This window comes from Oryzias latipes, chromosome 3 (genome assembly GCF_053564925.1).
Source record: "Oryzias latipes strain Hd-rR chromosome 3, Olatipes_Hd-rR_3.1".
NCBI classification, from domain to species: Eukaryota; Metazoa; Chordata; class Actinopteri; order Beloniformes; family Adrianichthyidae; genus Oryzias; species Oryzias latipes.
The window spans coordinates 3918111-3928919 of NC_136239.1; the positions used below are offsets into that span (position 1 = coordinate 3918111).

The window sequence follows — 10809 nt, forward strand, 5'->3', positions numbered from 1 at the left end:
ATAAAAACTATTGTACATCGAACAATAAAATGTGCAACATGGAAAAAAATGTGAAAGTCAGTTCATCCTCTAAGCCAGTTTTTTTAACCTTTTTTGAGCCAAGGCACACTTTAACCTTGAAAAAAATCCTGCGGCACACCACAATTAAAAAAGGAGAAACTCTATAGTCTGTATTAATGTACAATCCCTCCAATCTCACATGAAATTTTGTGATTGTGGCAGAAAAGCTGGAAGTTGCAGCTGTTTTTTACTAAAATTTGTAATAAAAGTGATGTTAGTTTTCAGTACCCTGGTAGTTGTTTCTCCCTCCAGTTTATTACCATGCAATTTTATGTAACCTCACAAAAAACAAATTTATTCTTTGTAAATGGTGAATTTTTTTTTATACATTGGTGCAAATGCAACTGTTTTGGACAGTATGATCGCAATATGTTTGATAAAATTTACACAAAAAGACTGACATTATATTTATGTTTTCTGTAGCTACACAAAAAGTGAACATGTTGAAGTTTTATTAGTTTTTCTTTTGTCTTAATCAAAGATGATGTCTTTGAAAACTTTAACAAAAATGTTTTAGTTTTTTTTAGATTAATAAATTGTTTCAATTTAGTTTAATTGTGTCTGTTGGCCACTTCACCTTAATCCTGTTTCTTAAATGTTGTTCTTACTTCTTCTTAAGTTTAACATCTAAAATAATCCAGACGTTCTTAGAAAAGTGTTTCAGTTGTAAAGATGACTTGGACCAAACTCTGGATTGTTTGTCTGTTAAAAAACACAAACCTTGAAGGAGAACTAAACTGTTGACCTCTGATTTCATCAAGAAGATTGAAAAACTGTTTTATGTGTTCGTTGTGGTTTAAGACGTTAAACAGGGAAGACTCATTGTACGCTGAGACCCTGTCACTTTAACCCAATGCATCATGGGAGATGTAGTGATGCCAGACAGACTCTTCTCTGAGCTTCATTGTTTTGTTCACTTGTTTCACAGTCTGACACCGGATTCTGTGGAAAGCTACACCGCTAAAGACGAGCTTTAGCTGGTGTTTTTGTTAGAACTGAGAGACTTTATGAGCAGAATCAGAACAAGGAAGTGAAGACTTTAACCACTTCTGATTGGTCAGACTGATGACATGTGATTAAGCCTCCAAGAATGATTGGTGGAGACAGTTAAAGGGGCGGGACTTTTCAGAAAACAGAGCTGAAGCTACGGTTAAATCGCGGTACCGTCATTCTTATCAAAATGTCTGGGTAGCTCGGTTGGTTAGGTGAGAGGCTACCATGCAGGAATCCAGAGTTAGATTCCCGGAAGGGGATTACTGGGGCAATTACCATATCAATGGCGAGCATCACCCAGTGAGGGCCCTTAACGCTACGGTTCGGCTGCAGCCCCCCAGGGGATGGGTCAAATGCGGAGAAGATTTCCCCATTGTGGGATACATAAAGTATTAATAGAATCAAATAAACACATGAAAAAAGTATTTTATAATCTTTAATATTCCTAACTACTCAGTGTTTTATCAGGGCCTGTTTGGATGAACACAGAGCTGATATCCTGGAGATGGTTAAATCTTTTTAGATCAGTGAAAATGGATAAGTTCCCATGGACACCTGACCATCTCCTGTGGCACACTGGTTGAAAAACACTGCTATAGAAAACCTATAGAGAGAGCTAAATGCCAGAGCTGCTAGGCAACAGCCACCAAAAAGTAATCATTTAGAGACATTTCCTCTTGATGTGTGCAGAAACCTGCTCATCAACTACAATAAACCTCTGTGCTGATTATAAGGGTTTTACCACAAAATACTAAGTCTTTTTGGCAAGAGAGCTCAAGTTTCCTACACTGTAAGTACAGGTCATCAAAACACTATTTCATTCACCAACACTATCACTGGGTTCATCAGGCTTATGTGTTAAACATTGATGAAGGTCACAATTAAAGTTCCTACACACGTTACATTTTTCAAAAACCAGTCTTTCTAAAATTGACCAGAAGGTGGAAAACAGATGTGACAGATTTCAGGGATCACCATGTCACCTCAGTCACATGTTCCTTCTTTTTGGACTGGTTATTTTTCTGTTGTTTCAGTTGTTCTCAAAGTAAATGTGCAAACTTGTCTAACTATTGCAATATTTGGTGTTCCTGAACCCTCGTTTTCTTTTAATCCTTGTGCTATCCTAGTGTAACCGGTCGCTTTCTGCGTTGTGCTGGTTAATATATGGTGTGACACAGTGTTACCTCTTGGAGAGAAGCCTCCCTTTATTCTGGTAATAAAACAAACAGAAAACAATACACTGTGTGATCCTGCCCACTCCAGTTCCTCTCTGACAGGAGGTCATACAAAAGGGGGGCTATGCTGCACGCGGCATGCTAGCTTAAAACCTTATACAGGCTCTGTAACACATTTTACACTCACATTTTTCTCATACATACCTGGTAATAAAACAAACAGAAAACAATACACTGTGTGATCCTGCCCACTCCAGTTCCTATACAAACAAAACAAATCGACATTTAAGCTTTAACAGTGAATCCCCAAAATATCTCTCCTGAACCATCAATCCCTTTTAATCATCACATCACAAGTTAGAAACAAACATTGCTGTAGTTATACAAATAAAAATTAAACCCAAAAGGGCAAATAACAATAGAATGTATTGGGATTATAAAATGATTTTAGGATGATGGCACCCACCTCTCTGACAGGAGGTCATACAAAAGGGGGTGGGGAACAGTAGCCTTTGGAATATATAGGGGAGTCAAAAGAAGTAGAAGAATAAGAAGAGTTTGAGTTTTAAAATGTCAGTTTATTCAAGGATCACAGACAAGAAAAAACAACAATCACTCACATAAAAAAGGAGCAAAACAAAGTTCACCATTTGACACACGACATAGAACATCAGCAAAGCACCAGATTTTTTCAAAACAGGACAAACGGTTCGACAGTCTAAAAAAAGAAAATTCTAATTTGAGCCTGGAACGGACATTGCAGCGCCAGACACGAACTGCATCAGCCAGAGGTTTGCCCGCTATTTTGCGCTTCCTGCTGACGTGAATCGCAAGTTTTGCTTCACCAACAATAAAATTAAGCAGTTGCCACTTTTCCTTGTCTTTTTTCCTGTACCCGGACCCATAGATAAAACAACGAACGGAAAACATCACATTAAATAGAGCAAATACAGACGTTAAAAGAGTGAAGAGACCTGAAAGCCTCTTACACTCACTAAAAACATGAAAAATGGTTTCCCGTACACCACAAAATGGGCAGCAGTCAGAAACAGTGGGATTGAGAACAGAGATAAAAGAGTTCGAAGCAATAGCACCATGTAAGATCCTCCATTGGAGGTCTCCAGTTCTCTTCCGTATGGGAGCCTTGTAAAGAACTCTCCAATGTGGTCCGTCCTCACCTCCACTCAGTTTGCCAGTCCACGCACTAGGAAGGCGGTTCTGCAACTTAGTTTTGTTCAAGACCTTCACACAGTTAACATACAATGTCCTTCTGTCCGCGCAGTGAAGAGTCAGGTTGTTGGGATTGCAGGGACGAAGCAGCTGTCCGGTAAGTCCACCCAGATCAGGGCTCAGCCACACCTCTGGAAAGAGGTCATCGTGGATGAGAGCAGTAGTCCCGTTGCAGTAATCAGCCAGGAGTCCCCTCACCCTAGCACCCAGCCTGTCCCTCCAGCGGTCCAGGAGACGACGTGCCATTCTGGCGGACCGGAGACCCAGCGAGGAACACAAAGAGGAGACGTCCGACAGATCGGGTCCCGCTGCAGTCACCAGCTGCTCCAGAGTCAGAACTCCAGACCTTCGAAGAGTCAACTGAAGTCCAGGGGTGGTGTCATCGCATATGTCCAACCATGCCCCAAAGATCAAGGGCTCTTTTAAGAGCCAACAAAGAGAGGGAGAGTTTTTTCGTTTGACAACATTAAAAAGATGCCAGGACTTAAAAACATCCTGATAAAAAGGAGGCACCCCACGTACATCTAAAAATTTGGTATCCATTAAAAACAGAGCATCATCCAGCCCCAAACCATTCACACGCCTCAAGATGCAGCTAGCCAGCTCCCTCCACATTAAATCCGTCGGCCCAGCCAAAAAACGTTGCAGGAACTGGATCCTGAAGGTGGCAGTTCTGCTGGCCAGGTGTACTAGGCCCTGTCCCCCCTCCTCCCGGGGAAGAAATAACACTCCCTGTGGCACCCAGTGTAGACTGTCCCAGAAGAAATTGACAAGTTTGGACTGAATCTGAGACAGTAACCCGGAAGGGGGGTCCAAACACATCAGCCTGTGCCAAAGCAGGGAAGCAACAAGGTTATTAATAACCAATACTCTCCCCCTAAAAGACATCTGGGGAAGCAGCCATCGCCATTTGTTCATTTTCCCCTCCAGTTTATGGACAACATCCTCCCAGTTCTTTTTTTCCGTGACAGGACCACCAAGAAAAACCCCCAGGTACTTCAAACCATCCTTCCTCCATGTCACATTAGATGGGAGAGTTGGGAGAGCGTCCGGCCACTTTCCCACAGCAAGGGCAGCAGTCTTATGCCAGTTAACCCTAGCAGATGACAACTTAGAAAAAGCATGTATTGCATCTACCAACACATCCACATCTGCCTGATTTTGAACAAAAACAATCACATCATCAGCATAAGCTGATAAAACAATGTTCCTCCGGAAACCAGGCAAACACAGACCCTCAATACTTGCACGGATCTTATGGAGGAGGAGCTCCAGGGAGAGAGCGTAGAGCATGCCAGACAGAGCACAGCCCTGCCGTATGCCCCGACCCACCTTAAAAGGAGCACACAGACTGCCGTTCACCTTCAGCACACTCTCAGCCTCGGCGTAAAATACTCTGATTTTGGCAATGAAACCAGCGCAGAACCCAAACTTCTCCATAACTTTCCAAAGGAAGCTGTGTTCAACGCGGTCAAAAGCTTTTTCCTGGTCCAGAGAAATCAGACCTGTTCGTATGCCCAAAAGCTCAGAGACCTCCAAAACATCTCGAATTAAAAAGACATTATCGACCATGAGTCTACCTCGGACACAGTAGGTCTGGTCCCGGTGGATGATCTGCTCCATAGCATCCCTCAGCCTATTGGAGAAGGTCCTGGATAAAATTTTGTAGTCCACGCACAGCAGAGAAACGGGTCGCCAGTTCTTAATTTCTTGAAGGTTCCCTTTCTTTGGCAGGAGAGCTACAACAGCTCTGCGACAGGACGTCGGTAGAGCACCAGAGAACAAACAGTCATTGAAAACCTCCAAGATGTCAGGAGCAAAGATGTCCCAGAAAGCTTTGTAAAACTCCACAGTGAGGCCATCAATCCCAGGAGCCTTCCGGCCCTTCATGCTCTGAAGGGCAGCAGACAGTTCAGGAAGCTGGAGAGGCCGGTCCAAATGAGAGTTCATCTCCTCGGCGACATGAGGCAGTCCACTGCAGAACTCGTCCAACAGGCCGTCATCACCATCACACTCACTGGCGTAGAGTGAGGAATAAAAGTCCACAGCCCTCTGTCTGATCTGGTCAGGTCCAAGCAACTCCTCTCCGGTGTCAGACAACAAGGAGTGCATCACCTTCATCTGTCCATGCTTCTTCTCCAGACCAAAAAAGAAGCTAGAGGGAGCATCCATTTCAGAAACATCCTGAAACCGAGACCGAACCAAGGCCCCCTGAACTTTAGAGTCCAGCAGGCGCTCCAAAGTCAACCGTTTTGCTTTTAGGAGCTCAATATGCCCCTGATTTTGAGTGGACTCACTCAACGACTCCAAGCCCACAATATCAGTCTCCAAGTCTTCAATAAATCGACAGTAATCACGCGTAACGTTGAGAGTGTACTGCTGGCACAAAAGCTTAATTTCACTCTTACCACGGTCCCACCATTGCCCAAGAGAACTAAAATCATGTTTCTTTTGTCGGAACTGAGTCCAAAAGAAACTTAAAACATCCTTAAAACCAGCATCAAACGTTAAAACTGAATTAAAATGCCAATATGCACTTTTAGGCGTAAAATCCTTCACATAAAAGACACAAACCACAAGAGAATGGTCAGTAAAAGCAACAGGAAAGATATTACAGGACTTAAAAACATTAAAATGGTGCTTAAAACAATAAAAACGATCAAGACGGGCGAGGGTCAACCGGCTCTCGTACATGCGGGACCAAGTGTATTGCCGGCAGTCTGCATGCATCCTTCTCCATACGTCCACCAGGCCATGAGAGCAGACCAGCTGCCCCAAAGCGCGCTGTGAGGCCGGATGAGGCTCTATGTGGTTGCGGTCCAAAAGCTCATTTTCAGTACAATTAAAATCCCCCCCCAAGAATAAAAAATCCTCCGAACTACAGCTATCCAGTTTTACACTGAGTCGTGCAAAAAAACTCTTCCTCTCAGCACCAACAGTCGGAGCATAAACATTCACTAAAAGCACAGCATAACGCTCAAACACCGCTCTGACCAGTAAAACCCTTCCTGCAACCAAATGTTCCACCTCCGTAGAAATTGGAGCAAACCTCCTGGAGAACAAAAAACCCACCCCACCACTAGCTGAGGTGAGATGGCTCAGAAGGACCTCACCATCCCACTCTCTGTTCCAGTTCACCTCCAGACTGGGATCACTGTGGGTCTCCTGAAGAAACAAAACATCCAGGTGTTTGGCCCTCATGGTCTCAAAGAGCAGGGCTCTTTTCAAGGGTTCTCTGGCACCATTAACATTCAAGCTGCCCACTTTAAAGGAATCCATCAAATAAAAGGGGGGAAAAAACAGGAAATAAAAAAAATAAGCAAACCCATCATGAATTTAAAAACCAAGTTGTTGTCGGACTTTCTGCATCTGTTTCCTCAGTCTGTAAACCTCCTGATCAGTCAGGTCAGACTCAGCCCTGTGTTTTATGAGGTGCTTAGCAGACACATAAAAAGCTTTCACATCAGGGAAATATGAGGGAATGTGCAACTTCTTAAAACCTTTAGTCTGTTGCAGAAAACGTTTGAACATCTGAGCAGGATACAGTTTCATTTCCTGACTAGCAGACAGCAAAGAGCTGCCCTGAGACAGTTCACTGCAATCAGACCAGCATCCCTCACTGTCGCTGCCGTCAGTCACAGCCGCCCCCGCCGCTGAGACCACAAGTCTGCTGGCTTTAACGCCCACATCTGCAGACGTGGAGGCCCGCTTTCTTCGTTTCAGAGAAACCCCCACCTTCCCCGATCCACGCGCTTCAGCATCGACGTCATCAATCCCACCTTCTAGACACGCCCCACCGTCACCCACCACACACTCCACAGACGCACCCGAACCACAACACTCAGAGGGCTCCACCGCCCCCTCATCCACACACACAGCTGCGGAAGCATCCACCCTAGATGCCCCACCAGAAACTTCCAACACATCCACCACCTCAGTGACATTCACGACACCCTCCACCGAAACCCCTCCCTCTGCAACCTGACTCACCGCTTCCTCCACCTGACCGTCTCCACTCACCACGTTCCCATCAGACTCGCCCACCGGCTCAGGCCCGTCCTCCACGGGTTCAGGACAGGCTGCCAATTCCTCCGGAGGACGCTCAACCAAAGCGGCGCTTCGCGGCGCGGGCGCGGGGCGATCAGCGCGCAACCCACGCTGACCATCACTCGCTCTACCCGCCGCCGCCGCGGCCACGCCCCCCGAGGCAGAAACGGCGCGGCGTGGACAGGCCTTCACCAAATGCCCCTCATCGCCGCAACCAAAGCATTTAAAAGAGGCAGAAGTAGCAAAAAGCACATATTCATAACCATCCACACGCACCTTAAACACAGAATTCAAGTCCTCCTCCTTCTTGTGGAGGATCATGAACACATGTCTGCGATGAGACACGACGTGTTTCAGTAGGGGGGACTTACATCCTGACAACACTTTACGCACAGGTGACACCACCTTCCCGTGTTTGGACAGTTCTCGCACCAGAAACTCGTCACTAATGAATGGAGGGACGTTAGACAGCGTGATCTTGGTCGCCGGCTGAGAGAGCGGCGTGACGGTTTCAAACACGCCATTGATGGAAATGCCCTTCTCAACCAGCGTTTTCACCTGCTCCACCCTCTCTACAAACAAAACAACGGCTCCATTCATGCGAGCAGCAGATTTAATTGCAGCATGCCCGATAACCTCCCCCACGGCCAGAGCCACATCCTCCACGGTGTGCAGGGAGCCGGCACCTGTTTTAACGCCGTGTTTCCTGGTAAGTGAAGTGAGGGCCATGGCGTCCAGAACGCCACCAGCTCCACACCCACCACCGGAAAAAACCCACAAAACACCAAAAAAAAAACCAAAATAAATGAACTAATAATACACCTAAACCATCAACAACTAACACCAAAGTGAAAAAGTAAAGAAAAGAAGAACAGAAAAGGCAAAGAAATCAATCACTCCTCAGCTCCTTCAATCACCCTCCTCTCAGAAGAAGAAGAAGAAGAAGAAAGGAAGGAGGGGCTATGACTAGTAGTGTAATGCAGTAGTTTATTGGAGATCCCTCAGGTATGGTAACCCTTGAACAGATTTTGTGCTATTATAAAATAAGATAAAGGCTGTCCCGGTTACACTAGTCACTCTAACATTGGGATTTGGGTCATCTAGACCCACTAGACAGTGCGCTGAATCTTTTTTCTTAAATGATTTGTGATCTTCACTGGTGTCCATGGATTACATGAAATCTTTCCACCTTTATCCACCTTTGTCATGGTAGGGAGAACACGTCAATGTGAGGGTGGGGTCATCTAAGATAGCACAAGGGTTAATCGTGCACAAAAAGAAATCCTACTATTCACATCTGTATTTGCAGGACATTGCTTGTTGTAACACTGGAAATCTTCTAAATGCCTAAAATCTATTATTATTTTCATGCCCATTTTTTGTCTCTCCATGTTTATGCTTAGATGCAGTGGAGTAAGAGGGTTGGTTTGTTCCGTGTACCGTGTCTGATGTTTCATTTTTTCGATGTGACACGATCGAATCTTGTATAGACAAAAATGACCAAATGTATATCTCAGCGGGATCATTTATTAATATGTTAATAAAATATTTTGGGGAAAAAACATGAATGTAGCTGTGCCCCTTTTTTCTTCAGATGTGTTTCATGAGATCACAAACTGCTGCAGTAGATCTGCCTCCACCGACACTAAAGTGCAGAAAAACCAAGATGTGATTCACTCATTTGATTCACCGATTGTCTGCTGCTGTTTGTCAACCTCATGTCTTCTGCTGTGTGTCTGGTATTTCATATTGTCACAAGAAGTGACAGCATTTTTCTGAGTTATCCTAAGTGAGAGGGGAAGAAGAATTATGAGGAAATATTTGACTAGTGTTCTTGGAGTGATGCAGGTGTGTTTGGATGGTTGTCAGTGTCTGATCTCCTCGCAGAGAACCAGCACATTCTTGTCGTCTCTTCAGGGAGGGGGGCAAAAATAGGTGTCGTAAGGAAATTGAAAAGAAACTGGGGGGGTGTAAGTCGGCCTTTGGTGAAAGATGGCAAGAGTCCAGGAGGGTGCCGGACCCACCACGACCTGTTCCTGCGTCCAGGAGGGTGCCGGACCCACCACGACCCGTTCCTGCGTCCAGGAGGCTCCTGGTGAGGGGGATGGCAGACCGGAGGGAACTGGAAACACCTCAACCCCTTCCTGCACCGGACGTCTGGCCCGAGCCCCCTGCACCGGACGTCTGGCCCGGGTCCGAGCCGCCTGCCGCGGACCCAGAGCCCGAGCCGCCTGCCACGGACCGAGAGCCCGAGCCGCCTGCCACGGACCCAGAGCCCGAGCCGCCTGCCGCAGACCCAGAGCCCGAGCCGCCTGCCGCGGACCCTGAGCCCGAGCCCCCTGCTCCAGACGTCTGGCCCTAGCCGCCTGCACCGGATCCTGAGCCTGAGCCGCTTGCTCCAGACTCTCCGGACCCGCCCCCTCGGACTGCGTGGCCTCCCGGCCGTCCCCCGGACCCGCCCCGTCGGACTGCGCGGCCTCCTGGCCGTCCCCCGGACCCGCCCCGTCGGACTGCGCGGCCTCCCGGCCGTCCCCCGGACTCCCTGATCCGGGAAGTTCATGAATTTGGTATTTTTGGCATAAGGGTCCAACTTCAGGAGATGAGAGCAAACAGCTGGAAAGCAGCTGGAACTGGATCCATTTCTGCTGTAAGGTTTTGCATTGCAGTAGAGAGACTTCTTGAGGCTGCACTGATTAACTGGTGAACTCACCAGGCTGTAATTGTATCCTGAACGCTAAAGGTGAAAGTGTTGCTGCTCAACACCGTTAGAAGACAAAACAAATCTCAGCTCCCTTCGCCCTGACCTCAACTTTTTAAGAGCAAATGTTTTTCACCGGATTTCAGTTCAAAGTACAACTTCAAACATGGACATGTGAGGCTTTGGCTTTCTAACAATGGGGGGGTAACACCAAAATCCCCTCCATGTTGATCAGTTATGAAACTAATAGAACAATTAGGATTATAGTAATGATGTGGACTGAGTTAAATGATAACAATTCACATTGATAAAGATCAGTCTGCTGTTTTTGCTATCTGTGAAGTGTCTTAAGATCCCGATAATTGTGACTTCGGCTTTATATTAAAACTGAAATAAAAAGAGTTCACCTTCGCGTCACATGAATTCCATCCATCCATCCATCCATCCATCCATCCATCCATCCATCCATCCATCCATTCGTTTTTAGAATCCACTTAAAAGTCTGCAGAGGAAAAACAGGAAAAACCAGTAAGGAGCGCGCTGGAGGCCCACATGAATCTTTAAGTTTACAGATGACTCAGTCATGCACATGTTTCCACGGGCCTT

At 46.1% G+C, this 10809-nt stretch overlaps 1 long non-coding RNA gene across 1 annotated transcript; it reads right to left on the reverse strand.

The window, feature by feature from the left end:
- Window positions 1-2233: 2233 nt before the first annotated feature.
- On the reverse strand, window positions 2234-2633 carry LOC144991125 (uncharacterized). The gene is made up of 2 exons (XR_013655030.1): window positions 2433-2633; window positions 2234-2263 (listed from the first exon to the last, which is right to left on the reverse strand). It is a non-coding gene; the product is annotated as an uncharacterized LOC144991125 (long non-coding RNA).
- Window positions 2634-10809: the final 8176 nt, after the last annotated feature.